Raw genomic sequence first — 21623 nt, forward strand, 5'->3', positions numbered from 1 at the left:
AGTTTACAGTCTTCCCACACCACTACACTCATACAAAGGTGACGTGAAGCAGTCAGTTAGGCTGCGACTCACAACACACACAAAGGGGCAGATTTACAAGCCCCCTGCGCCACCAGTATGTCACTTTTCGTGACGTACTGGTGGCTCCTCCATATTTACAAGGACAGGAAAAGCCACCCTGCGTGACTTTTCCTCTCCTTGTAAATACGGCCCCTTCACACGCAGCAGTTTGCATTTAAGGGGCATTCCATGGGTGTTGCTGTGGGTGTTCCCATGCAACTCCCATGGAACAAGATACATCTCCAGATTTACGAGAAATCATAAATCTGGAGATGCGTCTGAATGCTACGCCACCCTAGAGGTGGAACAGGGAGACGCAACGAGGAGAAATGTTTACATTTCTCCTCGTTTTTAGGTCTCGCCTGAGCGCTAGCACATGCGCTAGCTCAGGCGAGACCTTTAGTAAGCGGGTTGTCAAAGTGCTACCAGAGTGGCCTACAGCCTGTGTGCATGTGAAAGTGCACAGGCCTCTCCTTTCGCGCGCACCACTCGCGTGCACACAACTCCCGAGCTTGTTGCTTGCACTTCTTGGGTTTTTTCAACCCGTATTTATGAGCACCCTCCAAGCCCGACGAAGGGTCATTCTCCCGCGGCATGTGTCCAACTCTGCAGCCACCAGACAGAGCTATGCTGCCATTTCAAGCAAGCCTGGTGCCACAGAAGTAAGCGGAGAGCTTTGTATCACACTCTACCAGTAAACACCAAATAACATGGTACTTCGCAACACTAATCATCCACCAGCCCAGGCACAGTAACTGGTTATTCTCATTTATCAATATTTAGTAATCAACAGAATTTCAATGTTTAAAAACATTGTCTGAAAAGTGGAGCACGTCTGCATTAACTACTCATTATTTGAAATTCACATACTCCACAGATAAGGACTTCACATTGGCTTTGTGCGCGCAAGCTTGCTTCTTTGCTTGCATGTCTTGCAGCTTGTGGGGAACTTTTGGTAGGTAAACAACAAAACTTTACCTAAGAAACATCTTTGTTAGAAAGAAAGGAAGGGAGAAAAGATTGATAATAAACCGCCTAATGTTCGTTGTGCAGTTCTTACTTGTCGACTTGTGTTGTATTGTAGCAGACATAACAAGAGATGACAAGTTGTAGCTGCGTGTCCAGAACACCTGCCCAGCCGCCTGTCATTTTGCCTCACACGTTGTCCTGATCTTATATGTTTGATCACTTATTTTTCGCCAGTTTAAAATGTTATTGCAAATGGCCCAATCTCACGAGGGGGGCTTTCAGTCATCTCTTGTAAATGGCAGCTGCCCATCAGAGAACACCACGTATAAATCTCTGTGCCAATGAGGGTGGAAATATTCGAGCATACCTGGAATTTAATTCGGATTAAAAAGGAGAAATTAAACTTAAAGCACACACTTAGTATATGCATGCACTCGCCACTGCACAGCTATCTCCCAAACATAGTAACCGTGCAAGGTGGCTCAGCGAGTTAAACATTGCTGCTGACTTGGGATGTTATGGCGGACCATACTTCTGAGGTGGGTAAATGTTGTATCTTTCCAATGAGTAATGGCAACAGTTACTGTTGCTATTTAAAACACTTGGAGGTGACATGAGCGGCGCTTTAAAAAAAAAATTTCTTGTTCATAGGGTTCTCAGTTCATGGTAGCAACACACCTTAACAGCAGCCCTTGCAAAACGCCTAGTGGTAATAGGTAATATTTTGCCTAATCTTTATGAGCAAGGGAATCACGTCGGAGAGACAACTGATTTGCAGAAGATCACACAATGCGAGGAGGCAAGGGCCAACTGTGATTAGTGTGAGAGTCTGCTGTTTACACCGGTGACACTTGTTGTTTTCCTGCTTCAGCGCCAATTGTTTGTATTGCTGCGCCTAACAAGCATGGGCAGAGCCAATAGGTCTCACCTTTGGGACCTTATAAGTGTTTAGCCATGCAACAGTAGATGTTGTTGCACCAAGGATATTGTGCTGCATAACTAAATACTTATAAGGTCCCAAAAGCGAGACCTGTTGGCTATGCCAATGCTTGGTTCCTCTTTCAATGCGTGCTGCACTCTACAGCATGCATTGTAAGAGGAAACAGCCTTTAGTGATTGTTTTTGTGCAGGAAGGTGCACCTTCGTGCACAAAACAATCTCCCCATGGCGCAGGCATCCTTGCACCATGGTGCAAGGGTGCCTGCGCCGGCACTTGGCAGCTGTTTGTGCGCCAGCGCAGGGGAGAGCACAAGATTGCGACATATTCTTGTAAATATGTTGCATTCCTATGCTCTGAAAGTGCCGCAGCGTGGCGCAGCCAGAGGGCTTACGGTGCCACGCTGCGGCACTTTCTTGTAGATCTGCCCCAAAGCATTCAAAGAGGAACTTCACACGAACGTGACCTGGTGATAATAAATGCTATATTCCAGGATCTGAAGAAGCGTGTTCCAATCTTGGTTCCCCTTTCAGCAAACGGTGAAAATTCTTCTGACTCATTTGCTAAACTGGAAGTTGGCGAGTGTATAGTAACCCCCGTCCTTTACAGTACAACAAAATATATGAAAAAGTGGTACAAAACCACAAGTGCTACTGATGCCAATTTTTGTGTACCTACCTGAGCCAGTCCAGTGCTCAATTCACAAACACACCCGAGGCCGCACTCGCATTTCACTCCCGCCCACTCAGGAACTGTGACAAAAAGATTTCCCAATGGTTAACGGCGTGCACTGACTGGGTCAGCAGCACCTCATCGACTAGAATGTTGAAAATGCATTCCTAACCACCACGTGGCCGCTCGCAAGTGACGGCAGGCTTCATGTCCGCCCGCCGTGACCTTTGTTCCCAGCAGTTTGAAAGAGAGGACAAATGCAATCTGTAGGTGTATAAGACGAAGTGGAGCAATATATCATGTCCCATCAGGTCGCAGGGTAGGCGGAGTGCAGGTGACTGAGGCGTCGAGAAAGGAAACGACCCGTGCTCACTACGCCACTGGAGTCAAGCTATCCTGGCTGATGACGGCTGATAGCCAGAAACCGGTCCTAGGATGCTTGATTCCGGTCCAGGGAAGACATGGCTTGGCAGTTCGGGCTGGACTGTTCCCATGAGGCACAGGGTCAAGACTGATTTGCATATGGCCATGTCTGAATTGGGGTGGCGTAGTGGGCAAAAGAACGATGGATTTAACCCAGATCTTTTGACTGGGGGAGAATGTCTGCATTGTCAGCATTCCGTCCATCATTTGTTTGTTGAGAAAGGAAACGACGGCACAGGTACCGAACCTTCATTGTGAAGTGTTAAGTCTGCCATGAATAAGTTGAATAAGATAGGGGCCAGCACGCAGCCCAGTTTCAGTCCTTTCGTTGTTTTAACTTTTCTTGAGAGGTGGGACCCTGAACCTAATCTGACCTGTACCCAGGTATCGATATGTAAAAGCATTATCATTGATAGAAGGGTGTTTGGAATGCCCCATCTGGCTAGCTTGGTCCACAGTTTGGACCTCTCCACGTTGTCGAACGCGGCGCTGAAGTCGATGAAACAGACATGCAGCTGTGTTTTCCTCAATTTTGTCGCGTCCGTTATCAATGATATTGCCATGATATTGATATCGTGCCGAAGTTTTTTCAGAATCCTGTCTGATTTAGCGGAATTATTTCATTATTTTCAGCCCAAGTTGTCAGTTCCTCCAGCAGTGTTCCCGCAAAGTATTTAGCCTCGTTATCTATCAGTGCTACTAACCGATAATTGGATGGCAGGACCTTGCTGCCACTTTTATGGATGCATCTAACATGGGCTTCATTTGGAATTCCCTAGAGCATATTATCAAGCCCATTATCGCCGTTTTAGCGGCAGTTTTCTGTTGCTAAAGCAGTGATAATGTTATCGCCTGTCTTGATAATATGCCCCTCAGAGTCAAACATGAGTTGTTTAGCATAGTGCATAGTGGGGCTAACTGCGCCAACGCCGCCAGCATGGCGAAGTTCACCGTCCATCCTTAGTCATGATTTGAATGGTGTAGCATGTGCAGTAGCAGCAGCCCCAAAAGTTGTCAGAACTCCGCTAAACACATAATATTGCTACATTTGACTCTTAAACAGGCAGTCATAATTGCAGTTACCTTGCAGTTAAAAAGGACTTGATTTGAGTGGTGTAGTAGGTGCAGTGGCTTTGAGGTCAAAAGCTCTAAGGACCCCACTAAATCCAGATTATTGCTACATTTTATACTAAACAAGACACTCACAACTAGTGCATTTATCTAGCAGGTAATAGGGCCATGATTTGAATGGTGCAACATGCGCAGTAGCACCAGGAACAAAAGCTCTAGTCACCCCACATCACACCTAATATTGCTATATTTTATACTGAACAGGCATTCACAAGGGCAGTTACCTTGCAGACAACAGAGTCATAATTTGAATGGTGCAGCAGGTGCAGTGACATCGGGCCCAAAAGTTATCAGAACTTCTCTAAACACCCAATATTGCTGTATTTTACTATTATTCAGGCAGGCACAATTGCAGTTATCTTGCAGTTAAAAGGGGCTTCATTTGAATGGTGAAGCTGGTGCAGTGGCACCGGGGCCAAAAGCTCTACAGACCCAAATATATGCAGAATATTGCTAAAATGTACTACCAACCAGGCAGTCACAGGTGCAGTTACCTTGCATGCACTAGGGTGATGATGTCAATGGTGCAGCAGGTGCAGTGACACCGGGGCCCAAATCTCTAGGAACCACTCTAAACTCCAAATATTAAATATTTTACTATTAAACAGACAGTCATAAATGCAGTTACCTTACAGGCAATCGGATCGTGATTTGAATTGTGCAGCTGGTGCAGTGGCACCGGGGCCAAAAGTTGTCATAACTCCTCTAAACACATAATATTGCTTTTACATCAATTAATTCTGTTATTTCCCTCTTTCATTTAATTTTTCAAAACGTTGCTGTTATCTGCACTATACCACTAGTAACAGCACAATATATTGTATTTTTGTACATAAACAAGTCATAACACTTTAATCATCTTTCTGTAACTTATATTGTTCAACTGCTTAACAAGCTACAACTTACAACAAACCACAGCTTATTGTTAATCAAGCAAGTGAAACCTAATCCAATTACCATTGCTTGTGAAATGTTTTCTCTCCTATTTCTTATCTCACTTACTCCAGATTACTTTTGAAAAGTTCCTCAGCAGGCTATGGACTTCTAGGATCTTTGGTGTGGCTGTTGGGTAATACTTCGATCTACTGGCTTTGATGTTTTGCGGCAAACAGGATCATGGACATGTCTTTGGGGTGTTCTAATGTGAATGTTACTTGGATTGGTATTCAGGGGATGAAGTGGTGATGTTCTAGAAATTGTGGAATATTGCCAGCTATGTGATGTTCCCCTGATTCTTATGAAAGGGAATAATTTCGGTCTGTGCACTGAGCTGAGCATGAATATTAGCATTTAATATATGTTTTTATAGAAATCATATTTCTTTACCATCTACCCACAATTGTCAACTCTAATATTATCCAGGTGAAAAAATGGATGTGAAACACCAAGTACTGTCCTCAATTAAAAAAAAAAAAGCCAGGAAGAATGTTACTAAAGTTGTGTCAGGGTTCTAACATGGCCATGGTATCCTATTTATCTACCAGAACAACCTTCATTTTGACATGCCAAGAGTCTTTCACAAAGACAATGTCGTCCCAATGATATTAAAAGCCATATATTCCTCACTAATATCCAAAACTGTCTTTAATTCCTCACTTCTTAAGATGTTCATTACATAGTACTTTCCAGAGGCTCTTTTCAGACCCAACCGTGGTATATAAACACATTTTAAAATTATTTCTATTTTTCCTGCTATTTGTAAGGGTGCGCGAAACTTGCGTAATTTGCTGCAGCAAATTACTGTAAAATTACACAAAATGCATCTTGCACACCAAATGGTCCGTTTGGGTTTAAATTCAAACACTGCTGCTCATGATTGAATTTGTAGTTTTGTGTTCAAAATTAATCAAACCACCCGCTTGGGTAAAGAAATCTACCTAAAATGTTTGTTACCCTTCCCCCCTTCCATCTTTAAGGAACTCCCGCTCACATTAATAAAACTGCCACTCATGTTCGGATTTGTAGTTTTTGCAAAAAAATTACCTGAAAGTTCCAAAAGCTTAAAAAATCTACCTGAATGCCACTTACATTAAAAAATGGCTCAATCTGTACATTTTGTGTAAAAATGTATCCCTGAAATTACACAATGTGGTGTAATCTTGGTAACTTCACGTATATTTTGTTACACAAAATTAACAACATTTTAACAATTATGCCCACCTAATTAAAGTTTTAACTAGGACTACTTTTTTTACTGTTTTTTTTATTCATTAATCTTTTTTGATTCATTATTCACATATCATTCAGGTGTTTCTTTTCTTTTTTGCCTTCTACAGGGTCGTGATTTGTGACTCTCCGTTCAGGAATCAGTTTTGGATTGCAAAGTTTTGGTTTTGAAAATGCACTTTTCTAATAGTTTATTTTGCCTTCCGTCATTATTTTACGCCCTTTCTCTCTCCCTTGCCTCGTTTCATAGACTACCATTCTCCTACGATGCGCTTTCAACTTTTAATACTGTAAAGTGGCGGCATACTGATACAGGGCAAGATGCTTTAGAACACCTGTATGCCTTGCCTTTTTTTCTCTGTACATGCCAAAAGGCTTGTTTAAAAATATTTAGCAAGTACACATATTCTCTTTCATCAAAACACACACGTTTTATGCAGAGAAAGTTTTAATGAACAAAATGACACCAAAACAAACAAACCAAATAGGGTAACCAGAGATATAAATAAATGGTCAATGGTGTGAGTAGACCATGACAAAGGCATGACTTGAGGCCAGCTGCGATGAAGCCATATCAAAACGATTGGTAGCTGTGAAAGTCTGGAAGTCAAAAAGTTCAAAATTGGAAAAAGCTGTCCCCGTGGGACAGATATGAAATTGTAGCCACTACAGTGAAACTGACTGTCAGCTACCTGCCGCAGGTTGGTCCCACCAAGAATCTGTAACTTTTCAGGTTTTTGCTTGAAAAAGGTTTCTACATTTGTTTTTTCAGAGATGCTGGAGCCTTTTTTCAGAGATAAATCGAAATTCAAATTGGCGCAATTAAACTGTTGGTCATGTACTTTTCGCAGTATGCCCCCTTAGCTCTGGAACAAGTTTTCAAACGTTTCTAAACTTCTTTATGGTGCCCAAGCAACCACTAGTGTACTCTTTCCAACCCCCCAGGACCTTGTGGTTGGTACCTAGGGACTCTCAGGGTGCCAAGCAGATACCACTGGCAACGTCCAGTCCAAGTCCCTGTTGCCACTGTTCAGCTGGGTACAGTAGTGAGAAGACATCGTGTAGCTTTTTGTGTCCCTGTGCCACATAGGAGACCAGCAGACTTCCCCCTTCTTTGTCTTGGTCACAAGGAAGAACAGGTCCACTTAGAATTGCTTATAGGTCACAGTGTGTCCAGTCCTCTTTAGTTTTTCACAGATCCAGAACATGCTACAATGGTGTACCTTGTGGTGCCACATTTAGGCCTGGCTCTAATAGTGGATGGGGGTGACCCTTAGAGACTCCCTAACCAATGGATTAAAGGTTTTTGGGGGCAAGCCTACCTACTTTTTCAGTGGTTCTTGTTTGCTTTACTGTAGACAGGCCCAAAATACTATGTGTGAGGGCATGTCCAAGATGGTCAAAGTCTTAGACCACACTAAACTTTGGCACTGAGGTTTGTGTATGGAAGTTCACTGTGGTAATCACTAGTGTCCTCCCTTCCAAGTCCAGTTTGAGGCAGACAATGAACCCACAAGAAACCCAGAGCCAGAAATCTGGTGGAACAAAAACAGTGTGTTTCAGCAACCAGACAGGGGATAAATAAGAATTGCATCATGTTCTCTCTTTTTTAATTGCACCAGAGTGTTACATGTGGCTCAACAGACCTGTCAAGCAGGATTGGATACTGTGGTGTCTCCAGAATGCCCACAGCTCACACCCTATATATTCTATTGAACTCAGAGGAGTCTTCTCTGCCCATTCAGGTAAGCCTATTGTGTGCTTCTGGGAGGAATTTTACATCTCATTTACAACTTTTCCAGGGCTGACCACATGCTGGGAGCTGCTGGAGAGTTAATGCAAAGTAGCCTCTGGCAACTTCAGGCAGGGAAAAGATAACTTTTTAAAAGCTAATTGACTTTAATATTTATTAAACATCTGCTATTTCCATTGAATGTGATTTTTAATAACCATTCAAGTAGTTGTTTATTTTATTTTGTTCTAGCTCGTCCCCTTCCTTTCTGAGATTCAGTATTAGTATTTTAATCTGTACACTGATATTCCACATGGGCTGCTAGGTCTTCCATAGTGAAAATAGCTTTTAGGGCCTTGTCACTGTAGGGACATGGTAATATTAGTTTTCAACCTGTCCCACTTTTAAATACCGTGGACCTTGACTTGTGGCATACAAGGGTGACATAGAGGGGACTTGATAATATTTAAAGAGGGGGATGGTTTGACACATCACATTGCAGGTTTTACACTGCAGCAGTCAGGCTACACAGTGTATGCCTGTAGTGATGTTTGCACTGCCACTGTAGAGGATAGCACAGTAGGTGCTGCAGTTGACAGTGTCATTTACCTACCAGGCCCAGTTATCATTCATTAATAACCAATAGTACAGTTTAAATATGCCTTTTGGAAAATTTTTAAGGTTGTTTTACCATAAGTGTCATAACCAATCAAACAATAGCCTTATTTTAACCTTCGGATTTTCAGTAATGTATTGCGGTTTTTGATCATATACTACACCCAGCAGTGTCTTGTGACCAACCAAAAGACCAAAAGATTGTGGGGCATATTAGCAAGTGCAATATCGCCGCTTTAGCTGAACTTTTTGCCACTGAAGTGGTGATATAAATATCGCCCTATCAGCAAGCTGTCGCTAATAGCTGTTAGCAACAGCTTTCTCGTGAAAGTGACCGTGTTGCATGCCGCTTTGCATGTCAGCGATATTAATCGCTAATGACATGCAAAGTAGGTGTTCCCGACCACAAGACCAGGAAAACAGCGCTAACAGGCCTATCGCCTATTAGCAATGAGGCCCTGGCCCCGGTTAGCGATGTTAAAATCCGCGCTAACCGGGGTCATCGCTGGATTTTTAACACCTGCCCAAAACCTGACTAGTGCATACTTAACATGGGGGGTGGATTATGCTGATACTACCACAGGGTCGTATCAGCAAGGTTTCCTCCGTCCCCCATGCAACATCGCTGGTTTTGTAGCAATGTTGGCCCATTTCTCCTGCTATCGCTGGATTATTGATCGCCATGACGCTAATTGTTGCTAATACAGCGTTAGCGTTGCGATCTTTTCCAGCGATAGCAGGCGATATTTATTTTCGCGCTAGGCGTGCTCTGCGATGTTTATAATATGGCCCTGTGTGCAATGGGGATTTGCCAGATCCTGATCATAACCTCACACAGACAGCTAATTCTGTATATATAGATCATTGGCATTCCTGACATGATAGAGCCGAGCCATGATATACTGCTTTGGTATAATATCACTAATTCTTTGCATTTTAGAACATTGTTACTACTGCTGTTTGATGCCTTAGACTGTAAGATTGCCTGCATCTACTCATGAAGTCACTCATTAATCCATTCATGCACGTGCCAGTCCTTCAATGCACTTTCGTCCAACCATTCATCCATCTATGAACACATTCTATACGATCCATTCATCCATCCAATTGTTGATTCATTATCACATTCATTCATCCACACAAACAACCTCGCCAATTAATAAAGAATCGCTTCAACTTATAAAATTGACTGTTCCTACGAGGTGCTTGGAATTGTATAGACATCAACACCAATCCTACCTCTACCTCAAACCTGATTTAAAGATTAAGTGGACATTAAGCCTGCTTCCATCTATTTGTCCTTCCCTCTTTCCATCCACCTGCCCCCTGTCTCTTTCTGTGTGCCTGATTTTGGGCTTCCTGACTATCTAAGTTGTGTGTAACTTCCTGTGTGCCTGCATGATTGCTGTCTGTGTGTGTCAGCTTCTGTGTGTTGGTTCATGGGTAGCTTGCTCTTCCTGGCATGTTTGGGCATTTTATGAACGGTCTACCAGGTTTCTTATTTATCTGTCAGACCAAGTTTTCTCCCTTGTTGTTTCCTTCCCCGACTTATACATGGAATCGTCTGCTGCCATGTTTTTTCCTCTATTTGGCTGTAGTTGTGTTGGTCTGTGTCTGCATGTGATTTATACATCACCTACACCATTTTATAACTCACTTCTCAATACTCACTCTGTCCAGTAAAGCCTGTCCATAAAGCACTACTCAGCGAATGTTGGGGCAAATTATCAAGCCAGGCGATAAAATTATCGCCGCTTTAGCGGCAGAAAAGTGCCGCTAAAACGGCGATAATGGGCTTGATAATATGCTCTATGGAATTCCAATTGAAGCCCATGTTAAAAGCGGCGATAATTTTATCGCCTGGCTTGATAATATGCCCCGTTGTTTCTTTCAAATGGATACGGTTTCTTAGAGATGGGCAAGCTGAATACCGCATAAAGAGGCGGATACAACAGAGTCCAGTGCAAACATGTATTTTATTCTTTTTTATAAAGACCTGTCTCCTTTAAATCACGACTTCCCATAGAGAGCTTCACTTCTTTTCAATGAAAAACATGCATTATGCCACGCTGCCTAATGGAAACGCCAGAGCAGTTGCTGCGTGTGCTTTTTTTTACATTTCATGCTGCATTTACTTTCTGGGTTGTTCGAAGGCAAATCAGTACAGGAAGCATTTCTGCTGTCTATGTTTTCGAGCCCAGCTAAAAGAAAAGATCAAATATACTGAAGTGAATTGGTGTGTAAAGTGTTCTGGGTGATTTTTAATGAATTTCCTTCAGAACGTTGCTCTTTCTAATCCTTATTTCCGGATAGTGTACATGAGTTGGCATCTGCAGCCCCACAGAATCAGCATAATGAGGCGCTCGTCTGTGGAGTCTGGGATTGAAAAAAGATTCAGAGCCGGAGTCACGCTGTGCAGCATGAGGACAAAGGCTCTGAATGTAATCCTTGCTTCTCCAGGAACCTCATGCACGTTTATGACAGGATTAACCCTCTTTAGGAGCTGCAGGCGAGGACTATTTCATCATGTTAACATCACTGGGACCTCAACCAGGGTTTTCACTTTATTGAAATTCAAAACCCATCATCTGCAGAGCGCTGTATGACAGCATGCAATCACATGGGAGCAGCACATTATAACTAATCCCATCAAGATGATTTATAAAAGGCACCTTTCACAAATCCCCGTTTGTTTCTATAGAAAATTTACATTCGCTCTATGTCATGTTCTGGTCACCCCTGCCAGCACTATTTTTAAAGCCTCCAAACTGCATATGACCCTTTTCACTGATGTCAGTGTGTTTGTGGTGTGCTATGTGGAGCTGCAGTGTTATTGTATATTACTGAAATGCTAATGTCCATAACGGTATCAAACCAGGTTCTCTGATGATGATTAGAGGGCATAGTGCCATGGTGTGCCCCTAAGGTGGGGAATCTGAGGCCACAGTCAAGTGGATCAAGCGCCATAGGAGTCCAATTGGGATTTGTGCCTGTTGATCACGCTCCTTCAGCACCGCCATATTACCGAAGGGGTAAGATGCTTGTATGCCTTTTCTGTAACACAGGCACCTAGGAACCTATCAACACTGATGAGAACAAAAGGGAGTGGTGCTTCAGTTCCATATAAATGACAGAACACTTACACCTTTTCTTGTGCTGTATTAACAATACAGGTGCATGGATAAGCTGACTCTCGAGAGGCACACTGGCTTTGCTCCACAAACAAAGTGACACATGATTAGTGGACTCAAAAAAACAAAAGTTCCCTTCTCCTATTGCTGTGATTAGGAAGAGATTATCTCCTCCTGGGGCTCTCTTTTCTCAACGTGAGAAAAAGGGACTAAGTGTGCGACAGTCTTTTTTCTAAATATCTTTGTTTTATTATGTATTGTATGGTTTTTTTAATAAATAACATGGAAAAGTGTTTTTAACCGATATGGATGAATAATGAAGAATTTACTGGTTAATAAAATAGTTAAACATCTTATTCCTTTGCATCTGTGTAGTTGTTTCGTTTGACTGTGTAATCACAAAGCATTGAATTACTTTATTGTAAATTTGGTAACCTGCATAAGACTCTTCGCACACTTAGTCCCTTTTTCTCACGTTGAGAAAAGAGAGGCCCAGGAGGAGATAATCTCTACCTAATCACATCAACAGGAGAAGGGAACTTTTGTTTTTTTGAGTCCATATACCCATCCCTTTTCCAAAGAAGGGTACCTCCCACATTACCTTTAGAACACATGATTAGTGCCCACAACGATTGTGTCTTTCGGGAGTGGCTATAAGGGGCACGTGGACCATCAGGCATCCCCCTATGAGTTGGGTCAGTCATGCACAGTACCTGCCTGCATAGGTGCCAATGCCATAATTCTCAAAATTGAGTTTCTGCTTCTTTTTTGCATATATTTATATATATTACCTACTGACAGTTGTAAGTAGGTAGTTATAGTTAGGACCCAGTTTCCATCAGAAAAGTGTTTTTTCTTTTGACAAATTGATTAGCATTGTGAATCATGTTTTATGTTCCCCCACCATCCCTATCTCACCACTTGTCCTTTCATTTATATTTTTTCTACTTGTATAGGTTGGATTTATACATAGGAGTGGTCCTAAACGGCTGTGCCCAGACATCAACGACCACTCTCCTGATTCAGGTTTATATAACAGGGTGTATTGATTCCTCAGACCCCAGTTTGATTTTAAACTTTGCACTTTGACATTTTTTCCTGGTCCTGATGAAATGCCAAGGATCCAGTTGGGACCAATGGGGCGTGAAACATGTCGACCCCATGACCTTGATCACTACTCACCTATTGAAAAACGAACTTACCCTCCTCACTGGAGTAAGGTAACTAGAGTTTTTTTTTTGCTGTTTTTAATCATACCGATCAGATTCAAGAATAAATATTACTAAGGTTACCGCTATGCTATTTTTAATACACCCACACATTCCCCACATACCCACACTCACCACTACGGCGTTCCTCTAAAAAAATCTCCACTAAAGAGCCCTCTCACGGGGCCCATGGGGGACTGCAGCGCCACCCCTACGAGGAGCAACCCAACCTGTGATGAAGCATGACACCTTTACTGGTGTGTGAGGGTAACTCTTTGAATTCAAGAAATTTCCCCGACAAATACATTCTCTTTCATCCTAGAAGTAAGAAACATTCCTATGACAATAGGAAACTGAGCAAGATTGACCCTCCCTACCATGTTGGGGATGACAGCCGTAAATAGATAACTGCTTTAGAGAGGGCCTGTAAAGTTCAGAGGGTCCCTCAAGAGCAGTGGGCAGCTATCTTGTGGCTCTCCGTTGCTGAGAAAGGTAGAGATAAGCTCCCCACTGTTAGAGAAGAGGATTCTGACAATTACTCAGTTGTGAAGAGTGCTCTCATTGATGGGTTTGGCTAAACCACTGAACAATACAGGATTAATTTTGGAGACACCCAGAAGACACAGAATCTGGACTGGATAGACTTTGTGGATAGTGCTATTAAGGCTCTAGAAGGTTGGTTGCTTGGCTGCTAAGTGCATGATTTTGATGGATTGTACAATTTTATTATGAGGGAGCAGATCCTTAATAATTGACAAAATCAGCTATTGCATCAGTACCTGGTGGACTCAGATATGACTTCTCCCCAAGAAGTGGGAAAGAAGGCAGATAAGTGGGTCAGGACCAGGGTGAAGCAGAAAAACCAGAACAATAGGGGTGATCAGAAGAAGCACGATTCTTCAAAAGCTCAAGATAAGGGTGGGGACAAGTGTAAAGACAAAGAGTCTGCATCAGGGCCGCAAAAACCTGCATCAGGGAGGGAGTCACAACCCAACAAGGGAAAAGGCAAAGAAACACCTTGGTGTTACTTGTGTAAGGTAAACACACATTGGACAAAAGATGATGATTGTCCAAAAGCCTAAAACTACTACTGCCACCACTGCCCCTAAGGCAACTGCTCCCCCTAGCACAAGTACAAGTGGTGATTCAGGGCAAAAGGGATTAGTGGGGTTAACCTTGGGATCTGAGGTGGGTTCTGGCTTAGTCAGAACTCCAGCTCAGGCCGTCTAGTCTGTGATGGTGGCATGGATATTGCCACCTTATGTGTCAGTCCCAGTAACATGGGTAAGTACAGATAACAGCCTTTGATAAATGGAACAGAGGCAATGGCCTACAGGGACACAAGCGCCAGTGTCATCATGGTGACAAAAAAACTTGTGTCTCCTGGACAGATCATACTCGGTGAAATGTACCAAGTGACCAATGCAAACAATGTCAGGACTGACCATTCCTTGGCAGTTGTTAATTTCAGCTGGGGAGGGATAACTGGCCCTAAGAAGGTTGTGGTAAGTTCAGACCTACCAGTAGATTGTTTGTTGGGCAATGATTTGGAAACCTCAGCCTGGGCTGAAGTTGAATTTAGTACTCATGCAGCAATGTTGGGCATCTCTGCAGATGGGTTTGCTGTGACTAGATCACAAGACAAACTGACATCCACTGAACAGACCCTGGATCCTGGAACAATGGACCAGGTGCCTTCCAAGAGAAGAAGCAGGAGGGGTAAGGCTGTGTCTTCCCCCCAGACTCAGAGTAAGGATCAGTCTCTTGAGGGAGATGATCTCAGTCCCTCTGAAGGAACTGTCCCGGATGAGCTTGAACCTGATCAGGTTGAGTTCTTGGGGATAGGGGGCCCTTCCAGGGCAGACTTGAATATGGAGCAGCGAACCTGCCCCTCTCTTGAACCCCTCAGACAGCAAGCTGCTGCTGAGGCTGCTGGGAATGTCAGCGGGTCCCATAGGATCTACTGGGATGAGGGACTCCTTTATTCAGACGGTAGAGACCCTGGTGCTACCAGGAGGTTGGTTATACCTCTGAAATTTAGGCCAAAGTAAGACTTGGTACAGGTTTGCACCTCACTTTCACTGGCTTCACATGCCTGGAGACACCAAGGAGGTTTGTCACTCCTGTTCTATTTTCCAAGCCAGTGGTAAGGCAGGTGGCACCACAAAGGCCCCCCTGATGCCACTTCCAGTGGTAGTGGTTCCCTTTGAGAGGGTTGGGATTGACATAATTGGTCCCATGAACCCTCCTACATCCTCTGGGCACAGTTATATTCTAGTGGTGGAGAACCATGCCACTAGGTACCAAGAAGCCTTTACCTTAGGAACACTACAGCTCCTGTGGTGGAAATTGCCCTCTTGGAAATGTTTTCTAGGGTGGGCTTCCCTAAGGAGGTTTTAACTGACAAAGGTACAAACTGCATGTCAAGTTACATCACATCAATGTGGAAGGAGTGTGGTGTAAATTACAAATTTTCCACTCCCTAGCATCCTCAATGCACTGGTTTAGTTGAGAGATTCAACAAAATCCTCAAGGGCATGATCATGGGCCTCCCAGAAAACCTTAGGAGAAAATGGGATGTTTTTCTGCCCTGCCTTCTATTTGCCTACAGAGAAGTTCCTCAGAAGGGGATTGGCTACAGCCATTTTGAACTTCTGTTTGGGCATCCAGTTGGGCGCCCTTTGTATTTGGTGAAGGAGGGATGGCAGTTACCTCTCAAACCTTCCAAACAAGAGATAGTGTATGTATTTGGTCTCCGCTCCAGGATGGCTGATTACATGAAAAAGGCAAATAAAAACCTTTTGGCCAGTCAAGAATTGCAAAAGGCTTGGCATGACCAAAAGGCTGCCCTGACTGTTTACCAGCCAGGCCAGACAGTGTGGGTGTTGGAGCCTGTGGCCCCAGCAGCTCTCCAGGATAAATGGAGTGAACCCCACACTATAATTAAGCAAAAAGGTGAGGTCACCTATCTGGTGGACCTTGGCACCCCCAGGAGCTCCAATCAAAGTTAAACAGTTTCCCTTTGGATGTGTTAAAAGAAGCCCAATTGCAAATCATACACTATTCATCCTAAATTCAACCAATAACACCAAGAAATACTGATTAATTACATAATCCGGTGTATAGTTTTATTTTTTTTAAAAACAGTTAAAAATATCATATATAAAATACATTCGATATAACTATAAATATGTGTAAAGCAAGTAATTTTATATGCAAATAAAAAAAAACACACCGGAATTATTCTAAAATCAAATAGTCATTACAAAATCCAACAGTGAAAATGCATGTTATTACAATGGGAGAATATCATAGACACAATTTTTTTTGTCATTTCGACACACTAATCGAAAAATCATTGGTCAACCAATTTTGTGAAAATGTCTCTTGTTTAACCAGAGCTGAGTCGATTTAGTGTTTTATTGAATCTGCATCGACACGTTTCGGTGGGTTTGAGTAATCCAACCACCTTCCTCAGGAAAAGACTTGTCTCCCACAACTTCAAATCAGCAGTAAAGGTATGGTGTCTATTAATAAGTGGGTCCTTATGGACTGGCTCCTCGGATTCGGTTACCACCCACGACTTTCTTCGACATTTCCATCAACATAGAGATCTCAATATAAGCCTTAGATATAGTCCTGTTCTTTTTCGTGTTGTGTGCAGGATTAAACAATCTCCACCACTCACTCCTCCCACTTTAGGTTACATAGATCGACTCCTCAAGGTCCCAAAAGGTACCGGGACATGGGATGCCTCCAATCCTCAACCGGTCACCTTCCGTATTTTGTCCAAAAAGCTTGCTCCATGTGAACAGGCTCAAACCTTTTCTAGACAGGGCTAACATGGGCTTGCTCATGGCAACTGATGAGGGACAGGAGGAAGAGAGTGATCCTCTCCCTGATCTCCTCTCACAAAACCCTGATGATGGGATGGCCGACAGCCTCACTGACCAATAGCAGATTGATTGCAGGAAGGTCCTCAATCAATATAGGGATATGCTTTCTTTGACACCCAGTCAAACCACCAGGTGTACCCATGAAGTGGACACAAGTGAGAGTCTACCTGGCAAGAATAAAATCTACAGGCAGCCTGACCATGTCAGAAATTGGATCAGGACAGAGGTCCAAAAGATGATGGCGTTGGGAGTAATTGAGCCCTCAAATAGCCCTTGGGCTAGAGCAGTGGTCTTGGTACTAAAACCTCACACCCAGGGTGGTAAGAGAGAGATGAGGTTTTGTGTTGACTACAGGGGACTCAATGTAGTCACTAGGACTGATGCTCATCCAATTCCTAGGGCAGACAAGCCTATTGACACTTTGGCCTTAGCCAAGTTATTGAGCACATTTGACCTAACTGCTGTCCATTGGCAAATCAGACTAGCTGAGGATGCCAAACCGAAAACAGCAATCTCATCCCCTAGTGGACATTATCAATTTATTGTGAAGCCCTTTGGTTTGAAGAATGCACCTGTCATATTCCAAAGGCTGGTGAACAAAGTTCCCACAGTTCTGGAACCTATAGTGCAGCATATCCTGATGATATAGCTGTATTTAGCTCCACCTGGGGGGATCACCTGGTCCACCTGAAGAATGTGTTGGAGGCTCTGCAGAGCAGGCCTCACTATCAAGTCTACTAAGTGCCAGATAGGGCAGAGTAAGGTTATGTACCTGGGCCACCTTGTGGTTGGGGCCAGGTTCAACCACTTCAAAACAACATCCATACCATAATGGACTGGGTTGCTCCAACTACCCAGACTAGGGTCAGAGCTTTCCTTGGCCTAACTGGGTATTAGAGGAGATTTGTAAAAGGATATGGACCTCACCTCCAAGAAAATGCCCAAGAAAGTTGAGTGGACAGCTAGCTGTCAGAAGGCATTTGATGATCTCAAGCAGGCCATGTGTTAAAGGGTGAAAACCCCAAACTTTTTAGGTGGTCCATTTCCCTACAGGAGATGGACTATACAGTGGAACATAGACCTGGGAGTAACCATGCCAATGCAGATGGACTCTCCACATATTTCCACTTAGAAAATGAAGGCTCAACTGGACAAGGAGTGTCTCATCTCCTTACAGTTGGGGGGGGGGGGGGTGGCTTGTGTAGGAAAGTAGGATCTGCTTCTTATAGTTACCGCCACTTTTGCTTGATGTGATGCTGTTTTCAACTAGTCTGACGGAGATCCTGCTAATCAGGACCCCAGTCTATCTGCTTTCTCCCTTAACTGTTGTGTTCAGTACCTAGGTACATCCCAGATTGGATACTGGGGTACCCTTGTCAGTCCCTAGTATATGGTACCTATTTACTTAGGGCATAGATACCCCAGAGGTTGCCCATGGGCTGAAGCATGCATTATGCCACCCATGAGAGACCATTCAAAATGGAACTACAGGCCTCCCATAGCAGCCTGTGTAGGTTGGTGCATGCACCAATTACTAAAGATATAGGTTTACAATATCTAAGGGTCACTGCATTCAAAACCAATAAGTCACCCCTATAGCAAGCCTTTACAATCCTGAGGGCAGGATGCTTGGTTCTAAGTGAGAGGGTGCCCCTGTATGAGCAGGACACCCCTGCAGCCTACAGAGTCCATTCTCCTGGGTTGTCACTGAAGCAGCCATATACTATATAGAGGAGCATCAAATCCTATCATGTTTGGTATCAAACATGTTGGAATCATGCGCTATGATTCCTAGCACCAGGAGAGCCCTCCGTTAGGCTCTCAATGTTCCTGGTACCAACCTCCTTGTCCCAGACAGCACAAAATGGTTGCTGGTGACCGGAGACACATTTCTGCCCTCCTGCTGCTGAGCCAAGCTCGAGCAGGGGAAGGCAGAACAATAGGCATCCTGTCACAGGGAGGTGTGACCACCTCCCAGACAAGAATTACTGTATTAGGGCTGGGTGGCTGCGCTTGCCAGCACCTGAAAGTCTGCATGAGGGGCACATTTGGTGTCCCTGTTTATAGTCCAGTTCAAACCAGTCCTGGGAGCCATTGGCTCCCGCTCTAGCATGAAACTGGACAAAGAACATGGGAGCAACCTCCCCCTGTCCAGACCCTCCCCTGGCAGGGTTCCCTGAGTCTTTCCAACCCTTTCCTTAAGGTATTTAAGGGCTTACCTGGGTGTAGGTCCCTAGATTCGTTGTGGGATAGGATTCAGAACTGAAACCACTGCACTCCTACCATCTGCACTCCTACCATCTGTGCACTCTGGACCAGTCTGCTGCATCGTCTGTACCTGTGCATCATACAGAAACCTATCAAGGCCTGTGGAGCATCAAGGACAATGGAAGTAATCTCCCTTGGAGTGAAGGAGTCACTCCCCTGCATTCGCAGGCACCACAACGAAGACGACTGCTCTGCAGATCCCGAGATCCTCTGGACTCCGTGGACTCTGCAACACAGGTGGTAGTTTTTCTCAGCTTCTGAGGCCTGCTCTATCATCTCACCAAATTTGAGGTCAGTAGTCCTTGAGGGAGTTGCAATAACCGAACCCCTGTCTACTGCGTCCCCTTGCAGTTGCAAAGACTTGTTGACATCTTTGCAAGAAGATCTTTGGGCTCCAAGTAGCCCCAACCTCGAGCACCTCCAGTGACTAGAATCTTCAGCCACACTGCATCGTGTGCATTGCGGCCTGCATTGTTTGATGAGCTGCTTGAGGTCCTCTCGCGACTCCAGTGTCTCCGGCCTGTGGGTCCACTTGAGCTTCACACTTGTTTCTTTTGGACTTCCCTGATTGCTTTGGGCCTGCCCTGACTCCCCTAGTTGTGGTGAGTCACCTAGACCTTGCTGGTCCCAACTGTGCACCTTCTTGACTTCCTGCATGGGTTGCATTTGCCAAGGCTTGTTGGTGCGGACACCGACCCTTCAGCACTCAACATCCTTCATGGGACAGATCATATCTGGGTCATCCTCAACATCGCCTGATCCTCGCAGCTGCAGAGTCAAGGTCATCATCATCCTTTCTAAAGCTTCCGACATCGGGGGGCATTCATCTACCAAGTCTCCTGGACACTTTCTTAGTATATGGTTTGACCCCCCGGACCCACTGTGTATTAGTGCTATTTACTGTGATTTATTTGCTAAGGCATTGTGTGCTTTGTGTCTATCTCCGTGTGGGAGATACTTTAGCGAACTAGATAGTGTTATATATTTAATGCATATTTTTACAATACTTTGTGTGGTTCTTTATACTATAAGATTGCATTCTGGTGAAATAAGCTGCTTTACACTCCTTCAAGACTAACCCTTGTCTGGACTGGTGCACGGTCCCCACTTACATTAGTGGACATCATATACCAGGCCAGCTTCTCACATCAGATATCTATATATCGACGCAAAGGATCCATGAACCCTCCCGATCTCGAGCCTTTCAATCTGATTGGCTGCCAACAGTTCCAACCAGGAATTGTTGGCAGCTATTTTGTGACTTGGTTGAACCGGGTCACAAGAAAAAAGGTGAAAAAATGTGAAAAAGGTGCAGGGTAGAAACACCCTGACCCCCTAGGCCTGCTCAGGGTGTCCCACAGGGATCCTGAGGGCCAAAAAAGCATATTTTTTTTATTTTCAGCAGGAATCGCATAGAATCTACGAATCCTGCTAAAAAAAAAAAAAAAATAAGCGCAGTCTCCTGCGCTTCGTTTAATTATGCCCCAGGGTGGTCCAGGTTCTAGGTGCAAATTGTTAATAGAAGCGGGTACCTGTGGGGGCCCCCGCAGCACCAGAGACCGCCAACTCCCTAGGGCTGTGTTAATGATATGCGGGGGGCAACGCGCCCCCCCCGCAGCCACAGAGACCGACACCTCCCCAGCGCTTTAAAAAAAATGCATGGGTAGGGCTCCTGCCCCCCTACTCAGCCGCGGGGACCACCACTTCCCCAGGGCTATGTTCATAAAATACGGGGGCCACATGGCCCCCCACAGCCAGGGGGACCGCCACCTCCCTCGGTCTTTTTAAAGAATGAAATTGTGGGGGGGCTTGAGCCCCCACGCACAGCCCCGAGGACCGACACATGTTTGCAGCTCCCTTTGCCCAAAAGCAATGCAGGCTCCCGCATTAGACGGGGAGCCTGCCGGGACCGCGGGGGCATTGGGGCCCCATAGGGGGGCCGCACAGGCCCCCTACCCATTTAAAAAAAAAAGTTTTAAAAAAAAGGATTGGCCAAGCCCCGGCCAGGGAGGGAGGTCAAGTGGCCCCCTCTCCCTTTAGTTTTATTATTTTTTTTAATTGCTGGGCTCCGGGGGATAGGATCCCCAGGGCCAATATCAGGCAATGGAACTGGGGGAAATATATATTTTTTTTCTCTCTTGATGGGAGCTGCGACCCTATGGCGGCTCTCAGCGCAGAACCCAGTGTAACGTCAGAATGGATTCATGGATCCACCTTAAATAAATAATTAAATAATATATAATGCAGAAGGTAGTGTTGCTAGTGAGATTGAAGTTAATAATCACATAAAATTTGATAGATTTAGAAATAATATAAAAAATTAAAATTAAAAGTTAAACTTGAAAAGTGTATTGTGCTGCAGTATATTGAATTCATGCTTTTGTTTTGCGAATTTGTGACGGGTTCGCAAATCTG

Source organism: Triturus cristatus, chromosome 6 (assembly GCF_964204655.1).
Source record: "Triturus cristatus chromosome 6, aTriCri1.1, whole genome shotgun sequence".
Lineage (NCBI taxonomy): Eukaryota > Metazoa > Chordata > Amphibia > Caudata > Salamandridae > Triturus > Triturus cristatus.